Here is a 14,799-nt window from a genome sequence, read left to right on the forward strand (position 1 = left end):
CCCCCCCCCCCCCGCCTCCTGGGCCGGCTGCCCCCGCCGACGAGTCCAGGGTGCGGACCCGGACTGGAGCGCAGGCTGCACGTCTGGCCGCGCGCGGGCCGGCCTCCCATCCACACCTCCGGCGTCTCCCTTTAGCTTATTGTAGATAAAAAGCTGTGTTCCCTGTCTGACCCGGGGCTTGAACTCACGGCGTCTCACAGACCTTTTCCCCAGTTGCTTGTGAACTCTCGTCATCCGAGCTCAGACTCCAGAGTAGTTACGATTACAGGTGTGAACCATTAGCGCACGCACACAGGAAAAAAAAAACCTACACATACTCACACCTCTAAACAGTGTTTCAAATGTAGTCTTCTGCGCTTCAGTTTGGTGTGAATAGAAGTAGAATGCTATTTGGTTTTAACCTGAGGGCTTAATGTCTGAAGCCCTCGACTTCATTTTACATAAACCAAGAGTGTGTATTTTCATTGGAGGCAAGTGTTTTCTCCTGATTCAAAGAATGACATGAGAGTATGTTCTACCAAAAGAAAACTATACATGTACATTGTGTGAAGAACATTGTGATATTCGTGTTCTGGGGGTTTTCAAATGAATAAAAAGTATTACTTTCCTAGTTGTGAATATTTGTGAGGAGAAAAAAATCCTACTCTTAGAAGTCAAATAGAGTTCTGATCATCGTAAAGTGGTTCAGATAAAATGAGAATCTCACTGGGGTCTGAATATCTCTGGGGTCTGAGGATCTCTGTATCTTTTTCTTGCTCCAATGAAATGATCCCAGTGGACCAGAGAAAAAGCAACTGCTGATGCTGAGTTCACTGAAGCTTACGTCCTTCGTTTTGAGACTGTCTGAAACAGAATGCAGAACCCTGATTGGGCTCCAATAATTACCATTTCCACATGATTTTGACTATGGAAGCAGGTAGCCTAAATCCAGAGACCTCTTGCTGGTTGTGTTACTAGCTTATCCAATTGAGTAAGTCACTTAACCTACTTGTTCCTTACTGTCCTCATCTACAAAGTAGATTGCGTTTGTCCCATAGTTTTGTAATGAGTATAAAATATTTAAGATTAGGAGTGGTGGTGCATTCTTATAACTCTGGCACTCTAGAGACAGAAACGAGGATCAAAAATTTGGGACTAAGCAAGACCCCACTCACAAAAACAAACAAAAGTTTACACAACACTAACACATAAAATTCCTGGAGGTAGCAAGACATGATTTAAGTGTTATTAATGATGCTGACGCTGATAATTTTTATGTTTTCTATTTACTGATTTTGAAGAGGGGTGAGATTTCATGTTTGTATATAAGGAGTGAATTCTCCACAAGTTTAGGGACAATGAGTCACTACCTTTAAACAATGCTTTCATTCAGCCTACTAGAACTAATAGGTAACAGTGGATTATGTAGTCCACTAGTGTCCTCTACTGGAAACTATGGGTATTGCAGAGCTCTTCAAAAAAAGTGGCGGGGGGGAGAGAGAAGACAAAAAGAAATAGAAGAGTTAGGTTTAGGGATGTCGCTTAGGTGGTAGAGCTACAGCCCAGCAAGGGAAGGCCCTGAATTCAAATCCCTGTTCCAGGGAAGGGGGGAAAGGTCGGTTTTATTAACAAAATGATAGATAAAGAAGGGTATATAGATTTAAGAGATTCATCTCTGACACTATAAAGAAAGATTTTTACTTTTATAACTTTGGGTTGTATTATAGAAGTAATAACTGTTGAAAAGAAAAACACATAAATATACACCTAAGGAAAAAAATGGTGTAAATATTTTACTCTCCTGTACAGAGGAATTTGCAGTAGTAGTAGTAGTAGTAGTAGTAGTAATCTATCCTTTTCTGGGACTTGACTATGTTCCAGTGTTTCCTGTTATTCTTATGAAGTGTGTGTTATCTCCACAAAGACAAAAAGACCTGGATACATAGAAGTAAAGTAACTTTTGAAAGACTACAGTCACTCGGGGACAAAGTGAGACTGTCACTGAGGCAGTGTGACATCCGTACCCTGCCACTAACCACCATATCCAATCAAAAGAGTTCAGGAGATATTTCCTTCAAATCCTCTTTCTTCCCTTCCCTTTCCCTTTGTAAACATTGAAGCTGCTCTCAGCTCTCTCTCCTGGACTAGGAAATCATCCTCTTGCAAATATGGAGGGGTGCTGGTGGAGCCAGGGCCTGGGGCAGAGCTTCTGAGGCCACAGATCAGTCCTTCTGCTGAGTGCAGAAGAGCTGAGACTCCTCTGGATGTGCAAATAGACCTCAAAGCAGTAAGTAATCAAGCATGCCGTGTGTACGTTCACAGCAAGGTGGGAGAGGCTGTAGTCACTTGATCTTCCACCCCCACTTTACCCACTCCCTCCCATGCCCTGGACCCATAACCCCCACATCTCAGAGCCTTTCCCGATCCTTCCCACTTATTTTCAACTTGTCCCCAAGACCCTGTACATCCTTTTCCCTCTTCAAAACTTTCTCATGTAAGTTAGGGGCTGGTGGCTCACTTGTAATCCTAACTACTGAAGAAGCTACGATCCAGAGGATCTCAGTTCAAAGCCAGCCGGACCAAAAGGCCCACAACACTCCATTTCCAGTTAATCAGCACAAAGCTGGACTGGAGGCATGGCTCACATTTGCTCAGCTATGAGCAAAAAGCTGAGAGCATGAGGTCCTGAGTTGAAGCCTCAGGACCTAACACACACACACACACACACACACAATCTATTACAATATCTTAATGACCCATTAATGACCCATTAATTTTTATTAATTCTTTTCACCACTCCTATTGGACTGTCAGTGCCAAGATAGCACACATCACTGGTCAGTGCCTGGCAGATCATGTGACTTTATTAAACAATGCAAGGCCCGTGTGACTCGGTGTGAGTAACCCAGGGTCCCCCGTGCACCTCCTTTGTGAATGTCTCATTGTTAATTGTCATCCTCATTTCACCTCAGCATCGCACATCACAGTGCTGTGTGTCTCGCTGTCAGTCCTCAGGTTCAGAGGGTCTGGGAAGTGGCTAGCGCTGATTTTTCTTCCCTTCTTCCATGCTCAGCTGCCATGTTTCTTTTGATTGGATGAGCCCCTCCTGTTATTCCAAGCTTGGTTGTCTCTGTTGCTCACTGTCATTTCTTCCCTGCTGAGGCTGTAGATCGTGATATTGCTCACTGGACACAGTGCTGAGGACTGACCCTGTGCTCAGGAAGTGGTTTCAGTAGCTGTGAAGAGAGGACTTTTGTTCCCTCTGGTCACCTGTGCCACCTCTGGGAATGGTGCATGTCTTGCCAGCTTCACAAACACATCCACCGTGGATTCCAGTTTAACTACAGCCCCCTCGCTGCATTCACTTGTGCAGTCCCTGTGGTTTGCTAGTGGGTGTCCCCTGCCAATCGCGTTTACCCTTGTGAGGGTCATCACTGCAGTCACCGTCATTGTCAGCCTTCGTTGCCCTCGTCAGCACACCGGCTCTTCACACCAGTTTCTTGCTGTATGGGCAGGCTTTGCACAGAGGCATTGAGCCCCTGGGGTAGAGACCATTGTCAAGGGATCGTAGCTTCGTGGCTCAGCAGTACACAGCACCCGACATTGGAAACGCTCCTATTTGCAAACCTAAGGCAAATCCCTGTGCAAGTTCTAGAAGGTTCCTCTGAGGAGGTAGGACTTTAGTCCTGAAGTGCTGTATCAGCAGAGGAGAAAGGAAGCCTTTGTAGATGAAGTAGGTGTAGACACAGATATAAGAATTGCAGAAAGTATCTTATGTATTAACTAACAACCCATTTCATAATATAGTCTGTGTGTGTGTGTGTGTGTGTGTGTGTGTGTGTGTGTGTGTGTGTGTGTAAGAGAGAGAGAAAGAGAGAGAGAGAGAGAGAGAGAGTCATGGGGCTTGAACTCAGGGCCTGGGCACTGTCCCTTGAGCTCTTTAGCACTCTACCACTTTGAGCTACAGCTCCACTTCCAGTTTTCAAGTAATTAATTGGAGATAAGAGTCTCAGAGACTTTCCTGCCCTAGGCTGGCTTTGAACCACAATCCTCAGATCTCAGCCTCCTGAATAGCTAGAATTACAGACGTGAGCTACCAATGCACAGCTCTAGTCCTTTCTTTTTTCTTGGCAAGATGAGGATTTAAACTCAGGGCCTCGCCTTTGCTAAGCTGGAGCACTACCAATGGAACCTAGCTCTTTGTGGTTTTTTTCAAATGGGGGTTCTTGATTTTTGACCAGAGCCAGTCTTGAACTGACATTCTCCTGTCTCTGTCTCCTGAGAAGCTAGAATTACAGGCACATACTATTGTTTCTTAAAAATGATTTCTCACTCTTTGTTTAGGTTGGCATCAAACTTCAACCTTCTGGATCTCCACTTCTTATGTAGCTGGTATTACAGGTATGTACCACCAGGCCTGGCTCATAGTACCTCCCTGTTTGTAGTCATAAGCCTTCCAAATCTTGGAGGTTGAGATACACAAATCTAAGTTATTGCTTTTACATAATTACAAATGGTGGCAAACCAATTCTACACTCAGTTATCAGTGAATACTTTTTATACACAACGTCACTTCATTGATAATTTCTCTGCAAAAATAACACAGGTACCAAATAAAAACACCATGGTTTTATGGCACATCTGGATGTTTTATACAAATGATTATGTCTTTTTGAATTACACAGTTTCCTTTTTTTAGAGTGTCTTTGCAGGTGACTAGAATACATACTTCATGGCAGATGTTTCTAAAAGCTGACTCTGATTCCTTCAAGGAGTCAAGTGTGTAAAATGATTTAAAACTCTACCTTAGAAGCTTCAAATGTGTTAAATGTGGATGCCAATTTCAGGCTGAAATAATTTTCCAAATATTGATAAATCTTTTTTTTTCTAGTCCTGGGGCTTAAACTCAGGGCCTGGGCACTGAGCTTCTTTTGCTCATGGCTAGTCCTCACAGTACCACTTCCAGCTTTTTCTGTGTATGTGGTACTGAGGAATCAAACCCAGGGCTTCATGCATGCTAGGCAAGCACTGTACCACTAAGCCACAGTCTCTGCCCAAATCTTCATACATACACACACACATACACACATATAATGAAAGTAACAATGTAAACAACACTAGTTCCAGTGGATCACTTATATTTGGAGGCTCCTGCATTCCTTTTTGCTCCAACCTAACATACAGACATGTACTTTATTTGTTTAGTTATTTTTGGTGCCCATCCTGAGGTTTGAACTCAGTGCCTGGGAGCTGTCCCCCAGCTTTTAAAAAATTTGTGTATTTTTAAATTTAATTTTATTTTGTTGTAAAGGTGCAGAGGGGTTGTAGTTATATAAATAAGGTAATGAGTACATTTCTTATTGAACATTGTTACCCATTCCTTCATTTTTCTCCCATTATCCCTCCTCCTCTAGTTCTCCCCCACCCTCCAACCAGGTTGTAAAGTTCGTTTCCAACATAGTGTCTTGTGAGTATCATTGTTGCATTGGTTCACCCTTTGTCCTTTTTTCACCATTTTGTTATTCCCCTTCCCTTCCCCAATCATATAACTGAATATACAAGTTGCAGGGTACCAGTCTCAACAACAGTGACTACTGGGGATAAACCAAAGGGAAAAAGAAACACAATAAAAAGAACTTGATACAGTACATTGCCAACAACAGGTCAACAACAAAAAAAGACCTCTTGTTTCCATATCTTGGAGTTCATTTGATTAGCATCATTTTATATGGTCATATGTACATAGTTATTGAGTTAATGTGATCCTAGGACTATTCTAGACATATACTAATAGTAGATGCTGGTGGGACTATGTCCAAGAGGGAACACTACTGCACTGTTGGTAGGAATGCAAACTGGTTCAACCACTCTAGAAGGCAGTATGAAGTTTCCTCAAAAGACTAAACATAGAACTTCCCTATGATCTAGCAATCCATACCTGGGCATTTACTCAACTGATCACAAGTAAGGCCACACTAAAGCTGCCAGCATAACTATCTCCATTGCAGCATTATTAAGATATAGAACCAACTCAGATACCTCTCAATAGATGATGGATTAAGAAAATATATTTTATATATACAATGGAATTCTATGTTTCCATCAGAAAGAACGGCATCACCCCATTTGTAAGGAAATGGAAAGACTTGGAAAAAATCATATTAAGTGAAGTAAGCCAGACCTAAAGAAACATAGACTCCATGGTATCCCCAAGCTTTTGTGCTCAAGGCTAGTATTCTATCCCTTGAGCCTACATCTAGCTTTTTTGGTAGTTAGTTGGAGATTATAGAGTATCACAGGCTTTTCTGCCTGGGCTAGTTTCAAATGGTGACCCTCAGATCTTAACCTACTGAGAAATTAGGATTACACGCATGAGCTTCTAACAACCAGCCAGACAGGTACTTTAAATAGCAAGTACAAGTGCATATTTACCATGTTGGACCAAGGGACTGCTAGTTTTTGCAGTCTTCATTGTCATTTCTGACAGCACAGGCATTTCTCCAGACAGAAGCTGATGGCCTTCATCCCCAGCATGTAACTCACACACTGCCCACTTGTTGCCTGTGTTGGCTTAGAGGATCAGGCTGGTCCCTTTGTCTTCCTGGTGGGCACAGAGGCCGACTCCAACTCCTTTCCTTTCCCATGGCTATCAGTACATAGTTTTCTCACATTTCTGGTATTTATACACAAGATGCATGAGAAAATCCCCACATAGACATACCAGAAATGTGAGAAAACCAGGCTGTAGCATGCTCCCAGAGATCATTGGCCACACACCACAGATCCAGAGCAACAGCACTGGGGAGGAAACACCACACACAGAGCTCAAAGGAATGATGATGAGACTGTTCAACTAACTGAGAGAGGATGGTAGTAAGTGGCTGCATGAACCTACACAGAATACGACAGGCAACTCCAACGTGAGAATAAATAAACACTGAACAAATACCAAGCAAGTGCAAACATCCAAATGAGCTTCAAAAGAACACAGCTAAAAGAGTTCCAAGAAGACAGACATAAGCCAATGAAGTACAGAAGTCAGTGCAAGCCATAAAAAGTACCTGAATAAAGAGATAGAGATCTTGAAAAAAAAATCAAATTGAATTCCTGGAGATGGAAAATAAAGTAGAACCCTCTCAGGGCAGAGTAAACAATTTGGAAGATAAAACTTCAGGTCTTGAAGATAGAATAGATATACTAGAAAAGGCTGAAGAAAATATAGAAATCAAAGAAATATGAAGAGAATTTACAAGACTATCCAGAGTCTATTAAAAGACTAATGGTATCCCTGTACCATAAGATATAATTGCAAAAGGCACAGTAAGCACATTCAACACAGTAATAGACAAGTCCACAATTCTTGTGAGGAAAAGAATTAAAAGCCCAACCATGTATAAGAGGCTTTTAAAAACACCCTCTCTATGACATAGTATAGTTAAAACAATAAGCATAGAGAATGAAGACAGACTATTGAAAGAGAAAAAACAGGCCACTCACAAGGCGAAACCCAGCAGAATAACAGTAGCCTTCCCAGCAGAAACCTTGAAAGAGCGTGGAAGGTTTAGAATGAGGTATTTTCAAGCGCTGAGTTAACAACTGCCAACCCAGAATGTTCTACATATGCTCTATCTATAAAAAAGGGCAAATAAAAATATAACCTCAGAGCTGGATGCTGGTGGCTCATGCCTGTGATCCTAGCTACTCAGGAATCTGAGATCTGAGGATCATGATTCAAAGCCAGCCCAGGCAGGAAAGTCTGTGAGACTCTTATCTTCAATTAACCACCAGAAAACCAGAAATTGTGTTGTGGCTCAAGTGGTAGAGTGCTTACCTTGAGCTGAGGGACAGTGACCAGGCCAGAGTTCAAGCCCCATGACAAAAAAACAAAACAAACAAACCAAAAAAAAAAAAAACACCATTCCACAGTAAAGAAAATCTAAACCAGCACTACTGAAGATACTCAAAGACATCTGTACACAGAAGAGGTAAAGATGATAAAAGTGGAGACAAATTCCATCAGATGAGTAAACAAACATAAGAGGGGCAGGAAAGAATTTTAACACTAAAAACAGAAAGACAGGAATTACTGTATACATTTCAATTTTAACTCAGAATCAGTGGGACTCAATTTCCCAATTAACAGCCATCTAATAACAAGACAGATCAAAAGACAAGATCCAGCTGAGTGCTGGTGGTTCACTCCTGTAATACTACCTACTCAGGAGGCTGAGATCTGAAGCTTATGGTTCAAAGCCAGCCTGGGCAGGAAAGTCCATGAGACCCTTAACTCCAATCAACCACCAGAAAACCATAGAGCTGTGGCTCAAGGTTATAGAGACCTAGCCTTGAGCAGAAAAACTCAAGGACAACACCCAGGCCCTGGTTCAAGTTCCATGACCAAGAAAATAAAAAAGGGGAGAGGGGGACATAAAATCCAACTATCTGTTGCCTAAAAGAAGCATGTCTATCTGACAACAAAAACACATGTCAGCTGAGTGTAAGGCTAGAAAAGTGTCCTATAAGCAAATAGCCCCTGAAAGCATGCAGGAGTATCTATACTAATATTCAATAAAGTAGACTTCAAACCAAAATTAGTAATGAGAACAAAAATCATTTTATATTAATGAAGTGAACTCTCTATAGAGAATAAGTAATAATCCTTGGGAAGGAAAAATGTGGGTAAAATACAGTGCTAATACTCAATGTCTGTGTGTGTGTGTGTGTGTGTGTGTGTGTGTGTGTGTGTGTGTGTGTATGGAAACTAGAACTACACAATTTGATGGGACTAGTAGGGGGAGGGGTAGATGGGAGTGAGGAGAATGATAAAACTGGTGATTCTGATCAGAATACTTTGTACACATAAATGGTCATCCTAGACTCAGGCTTCTAATATTAACTACTCAGGAGGCTGAGATCTAGAAGATCATGCTTTGAAGCCACCCTGGTCAGAAATTTTTGATGAGTTCTATCTCCAAAATAACCAGCAAAACACCAGAGTAGAGGCATGACTCAAGTGGTAGAGTACTAGCTTAGCAAGTACAAGACCCTCAGTTTAAATAGCACCAACAATTAAAGAAAAAACTACTGTCTAATTGGTCTCCAGATATGCCAAACTCAGTGCTTTCATGGTTGTTAAGGTGTCTGGGAAATAAACTAAAAATAAATCTATAGCTAGTAGGGAATAGGAAGGGGAGGAAGAAGCAATAGAGAGGTGAATCTAATAAAAATGCAGTGTATACAAATATAGATAGGGCTGGGCGCCAGTGGCTCACACCTGTAATCTCAGGAGGCTGAGATCTGAGGATACAGTTCAAAGACAGCCCAGGAAGGAGAGTCCATGAAACTCTTATCTCCAATAAACCACCAGAAAACCACAAGTGGCGCTGTGGCTCAAGTGGTAGAGCACTCACCTTGAGCTGAAGAGCTGAGGGACAGTACCCAGGCCCAGAGTTCAAGCCCTATGACCAACAAAAAAACAAAGCAAATATGAATAGGTCAGAATGAGAGATTCTAATTTTAAAAGTTTTAAGCTGGATGCAGATGGCTCACTCCTGCTAGCTACCCAGAAGGCTGAGGTCTGAGGATTGCAGTCAAAACCATCCAGGGCAGGAAAGTCTGTAAGACTCTCCTCTCCAATAAACTACTCAGAAAAAGGCCAGAAGTAGTGCTGTGGCTCAAGTGTTGGAGCACTAGCCTTGAGCAGAAGAAGCTCAAGGACAGCACTCAGAAGAAGAAACTGGCTGAATGCTACTAATTTATGCCTATTCTAGATACTCAGGAGGCTGAAATATTGAAGATTGGGGTTTGACGCAAGACTGGGCAGAAAAGTCTGTAAGACTCAATTTGCAAAATAACCAGCAAAAAGCTAAAATAGAATCACAGCCCTAGTTGTAGAGTACCAGTTGAGCAAGCAAGAGGCCTAACTTCAAGCCCCAGAACTGGCAGAAACAAAAAAAGCTACAACTGAATTTCTTTAAAATAGGATCAAAAAGCTAGTGCTAGAATTTTTTAAAGAAAATATTTAGAACAGTAGATGGCAGTAAAACATTATTGTGGGGTAGGTATGCTCATTAACATCTACCTTGCAGATGGCAATAATGAGCCATAGAATATTTTGTTCAAGGTCTCTGGGCAGCTTGTTAGAATTAGGATTAGAGCCCAGAGCTACTTCTCATTTTAAGATCTCAGCACAAACCCCTATGCAATTAATAATAACAATGATAGTAACAATAAACCCTTACCCTGTAGTTTTCCTTATCCTAGGAAATTGTATTCTAATACCCCCAGGGAATATCAAAAACCCTGGTTGGTCCTGAACAGTGTATATACACATATATGTATATGTGTGTGTATATATATATATATATATACCATATGATATATATGTGTATATATATCATATGATGTATATGTGTATATATTGTGCTTTTTCATATATATATATATAGCTATGACAAACTTCAATTTATAGAGTCATTCTGAAAAGAGAGTGACAATTACTACTTATGTCATATACGGCCAGCTAGGTGCCAGTGATTTATGCCAGTAATCCTATTTATGCAGGAGGCTAAGATCTGAGGCACAAGGTTCAAAGCCAGCCCAAGCAGGAAAGTTTGTGAGACTCTTATCTCCAATTAAGCAACAAAAGCATCAGAAGTGAAGCTGTGCATCAAGTGGTAGAGTGCTAGCCTTGAGCAAAAAAAGCTCAGGGACAGTGCCCAGGCCCTGAGTTCAAGCCCCAGGACTCCCCTTTCCCCCAGCCTCCCCCCCCCCCACCACACACACACATATACATACTGCAGCCTGGTGCTGTTTCTCAAGCTTGTAATCCTAGCTACTTGGGAGGCAGAGATAGAGGCGTGGTCGTTGGAGGCCAAATCTTGGCATAAAATTGTATAAGACTCCATTCCAACCAATGGTGGAATGCAGTGGCCTGCACCTGTTACCCCCAGAAACACAGGGAAAGCACATAGGAGGAACATAGCCCAGGCTAACCTGGGTAAGTTTTTCCCTCAAAAACAACAAATGCAAAAAAGGGCTAGAGACATAACTCAAATTGTAGAGTGCTTGCCTAGGAAGTGCAAAGCCAAGAGTTCCATCCCCAGTACTGTATGTGTGTGTATACATACACATAATTTCCAGTATTCCGACTCTATTCCTATAACTTTGAGGCCATTATATAAAGGTTATTTGAACACAAACATTAACCATGTCAATAGACTTAATAACCAAAATGTCTATTAAATGGCTAATGAGCAGGTTGTATATACAGCAGGGATATACTGGACAAAGGATGATTTATATCCAGGGCAAGATGGCACCAAATAGTGTGAGATTTCATCCCACTACTCAGAATGGTGTGCAGTTTAAAACTTAGGAATTGTTAATTCCTGCAATGTTCCCTTTTGCATTTGCAGACACTGTTTGACTATTGACAATTGAAACCAAAGGAAGCAAAATTGCCTATATAGCACTTACTGTCTCTATAAATCGCACATCAATTTCCTCTTATTCCCACAACATCTCTATAAGGTTTATATAGCCATTGCTTCCGTGTTACAGATGAAGAAACTGAGGCACATGGAAGCTAAATAGCTTTTCCTAGATAACACAGATTGTATGTGGCAGAATTGGGCCTCTAGCTCAGACTTGTATAGAATCTGTATAATTAACTCCCAATTTTAGTATGCATATATTTTAAATTTACTGGAGCACATTTGAAATTTGGAGAGCATATAGTATGTATTTTAAGATTGGGCTTATCTTTTCAAACCAGTTCTTTCTCTCTCTCTCTCTCTCTCTCTCTCTCTCTCACACACACACACACACACACACACACACACACAAATTCTTATTATATTCCTGAGGCTATCACAAAAAATGCCGATTATATACTCTAGGGTTACTTCATCCCAATTTTTTTCAATCAATATTCAGATAAGACCTAAATGTGTGAGAACCATACCCTTAAAAAAAAAAAAGCTGAGTTGCATTAAAATGCAACAAACCTGCCATGTGAACAAGTTGAAGGAGAACATTCTGTATTTAAAATTCATACCTCGCAGACTGGTTCTGATGCCAGCATTTTGTTGCACTGGAAATGGAGGAACAAGATAGCTCCTCTTGGTGAGTCCTTCCCTGTCTGCATGCAACCCTCAGGAGGCTGCACTGTATCCGCCCACCTTGACCCCTCGGTTCCTCCTGGGTCTTACCTTTGGCCTCTCCATGTGTCTCCATTTTGTTCCTCAACAGCCTAAATCCTATGAATGAAAAGGCAACACACAGCCTCTCTGTTAGAGAAAACTAGCAGTTGTCAAACTCCCCGGGGAGCCAGGCCTACCTATTCTTTTCTCCCAGGCTGGAGAGAGCTGACACTGTCAGGCAAAGACTCAGTGTGTTTGTTCATTTTTTAGTATTCAATTTGAGAATGTAGGGAGTTGGGCTGTCTTAGAAGTTCTGTGGATGTTCAGTGGAATACAAGCAAGACTGTTAAGGCTTTTGGGTTTTTTTGTTTGTTTTGTTTTGTTTTTTGACAAATGTCTAGTGTCCTTTGGCTGGGGATGGGCTTGGCAGAGGTATTGTCTGTCCTTGCGTTGCTGGCTCTATTTCCATTTATTACTCAAATGACAAGTTCTCTGCTGTAAGTGAAGCTAAAGCTCTGAGTGTCTCACCTCACCTGACCATCATTCGCATATTCACACATAATGTGGAAATTGGTGCACACACCTTCGCTGTAGTAAACTAGTGATACTTTCTGCAGCTATTTACCTTTTTATAATACATGTGTAGATGCACCTGATATGTTATAAAAGTATTTGTTGATGAAGAAAAATTAACTTGACCCCCTACCAGGCCTAGGCAGACTGGCAGAACCTAGACACGGAATGGAGACCAAGTATCCTATGTCGAAATACCTAAAAGGTATAAATCAAGACCACAAACTCATACAGAATGAGTTAGGTTAGCTTGATAAATAGATCTTCTACTGTCTGGGGGAGAGGCTTGAAATGAGTGAATTCCCAGTATTATCTTCATTTTACTTTCCCGCTGACTTTTGTCTATACCACCAGTATCTTATATTCTTCAGTGTAGTTGCACCCCAAGCCTGGATCTCTACAGATACTCTTGTCACCACATGTCCCTCTGGGTGTTTAAGCAGCGCAACACTTGGACTTTAGGGGTTGGACACCGCCTGGGGTTGATTAGGACAGTAATTTATGGGACAGGGGTTGCTACATCGTACTTCTAAGAGGACCAATGGAGGCCATTGTCTCTGGCTGTGAGGACTACTTGTCCTGTGCGAAGTGAACAGTCAGGGGTCAACCAGGAGAGGGCGCTCTAGAGGCAGGTGAGGGCATAGTCATGGGTCTGTAAAAGTGCAACAGACACCTGAAAGTCTGTACACAAGTACCTGTATGAAAGTAAACCGAGAGTTTGTTGAAGACTTTCAGTCTTTAGGGTTAAGACTCATATGGGCCTTTGGGGGGTGGGGAGCACGTAAAGTCTAACTTATAGCACTTTAATTTACAGTCTGTCTAGGTCTCTATGATGGAGTTCAGGATATCTGACATGGACATGGTCACAGTTCATTCATTACAGTAAAAGGACACACATCACCACAATCGGCTAAAGGAAAAGGTGTGTACACTAAGCCCAGGAGAAGCAGGTGCATTCTCCGTGCACTCAGGTGGAAACAAGCTTCCTTCTCCTAGCAGCCACGTAGGACCACACAAGCAAACTACTGCCCACCAGTGAAGCTCACCCAGCCACAGTGCCCATGGTTACTAGGGCCTGCCCTGCTGAAGACAGACTTTAGCCACTTGGTCTTTTGTGCCCTTTAGTTGTCAAAAGGATATAGTAGTTCCCAAAGCCATGGGCATTAAAAGCACTCTTGACCAGGCAAGGGATTCCAAGAACTCAGAAACTCACTCCTCAGAGCTGACAAAAAACAAAAAACAAAAAAACAACCCAGTCCTCCTGAAGTCAGACCTTTCTTTGGAATACACAGGGATCAAACAACCTGAGCAAGCCTGCTTAGTTAACTCTTTACTGTGCAGATAATAATTTTTTAATTCATTGTTTGTGGACCTTTGAAAGATGGTTCCCTGAAAGCCAAAGATCATATTGGTATCCAGTGTTGCACATCCAGAAACCACCCCAGAGGTTGGTACAGATGGACACTCCATTAAATATTTATTAGATACTTGTTGATGAATGAATGAATGAACAAATGAATGAGAAAATGGAATTTCAGATAATCATTTTCAATATGCTTATCTTACCTCAGCTTCTCATAGGAATTTTTGCATGGCACATACCATAGAAGAAAGTCATGAAACATAATAGTTTGATAGAGAAAAATAGTCCTCTAAAGTTAAATCCTTATTAGAATAAAATTCCAAGCTTTCTTTCAAGCAATTTTTAAATTGCATAATTATCTGACTTGGCATGAAATTTCTATCTAAACATGTCAGAAGTTTGAAGAATAATTTTGGCATTGTAATGAATCTCACTTTATTGCAGAGCCTGCCTTTCTCAAATTATAGTAATAATTCTACTATAACGTTTCCTGAAACATTCATGAGTTTCTTTAAAACTTACATTTTGGTAGCATCTTAATCTTTTGCACTTCTTGATATGGAAATATCTTTTTATCTAATCTCATAACTTCTTACAATGCATTCCAATGAGTGAAAAAGATCCTTTGATAAACGATATGTCTCCAATATAGATCAATTTTGCTTGGGGGGGGAGAGTAGGGGTGTGTTATGATTATATTACCCAATGCTTAGCTGTACCATCTGCTGTAGCCACTAATTA

The sequence above is a fragment of the Dipodomys ordii genome, unplaced genomic scaffold (genome assembly GCF_000151885.1).
Source record: "Dipodomys ordii isolate 6190 unplaced genomic scaffold, Dord_2.0 Scaffold97, whole genome shotgun sequence".
Classification (NCBI taxonomy): Eukaryota; Metazoa; Chordata; class Mammalia; order Rodentia; family Heteromyidae; genus Dipodomys; species Dipodomys ordii.